We start from the raw sequence: 731 nt of genomic DNA, 5'->3' as shown, positions 1-731 counted from the left end.
TTGCGTGTTCACAGATGCAGCAACCTCCTCGCGGCATGACCTGGGTTAGAAGAACTTAAGATATATATGAAAATCATATTTTAATTATATCTCAAGTATATGCGAGCAAGTGGCTGCATATTACAAAGTTTCTCCAAAATCTGTTTTCTGTCTAAATTCTCGGGTGGGACCCTTGGGAGGGGCCCAAGGGTGTGGGCCTTTGTGCGGGTTACTGTCTCAGTATTTTGCAAAACTCCTTTTCTCAACTCCGTTCTTTTATCTTTTCTATCTTTTCTATTTCTTTAATTATTTTTCTGTTTCAGATTAGATCATCGAAGGATCAATCATCGAGGGACCGATCATCGAGGGACCGATCATCGTGAAATTAAATTTTTACAGGAAAGTTTTTCTATATAAATGTCATTTTGCATTTAATTTTACATATAATTTTTGCATTTACATTTAATTTTTATTATTTTTTTAAAATTTTTGCTCTCATATTTAATTTTTATTAACTCTTTAAATTTTGCTTTTATATTTGATTTTTATTAACTTTTTAATTTTTGCTCTTATATTTAATTTTTATTCTTATTTTTATCTCTTCTATTGTTCTTCTTCTGTTTCAGATTAGGTGATCGAGGGACGGATCAACGTGGGATTTTTACACGGAAGTTAATGGAACCTGTCTGCATATAATTTTTATTATATGCAGGGAGGGTATGTTTCCTTGCTTCCGTACGCGAATGATAGAG

The sequence above is a fragment of the Vespula pensylvanica genome, chromosome 16 (assembly GCF_014466175.1).
Source record: "Vespula pensylvanica isolate Volc-1 chromosome 16, ASM1446617v1, whole genome shotgun sequence".
Lineage (NCBI taxonomy): Eukaryota > Metazoa > Arthropoda > Insecta > Hymenoptera > Vespidae > Vespula > Vespula pensylvanica.
Note: the sequence above shows the minus strand (reverse complement) of the source record.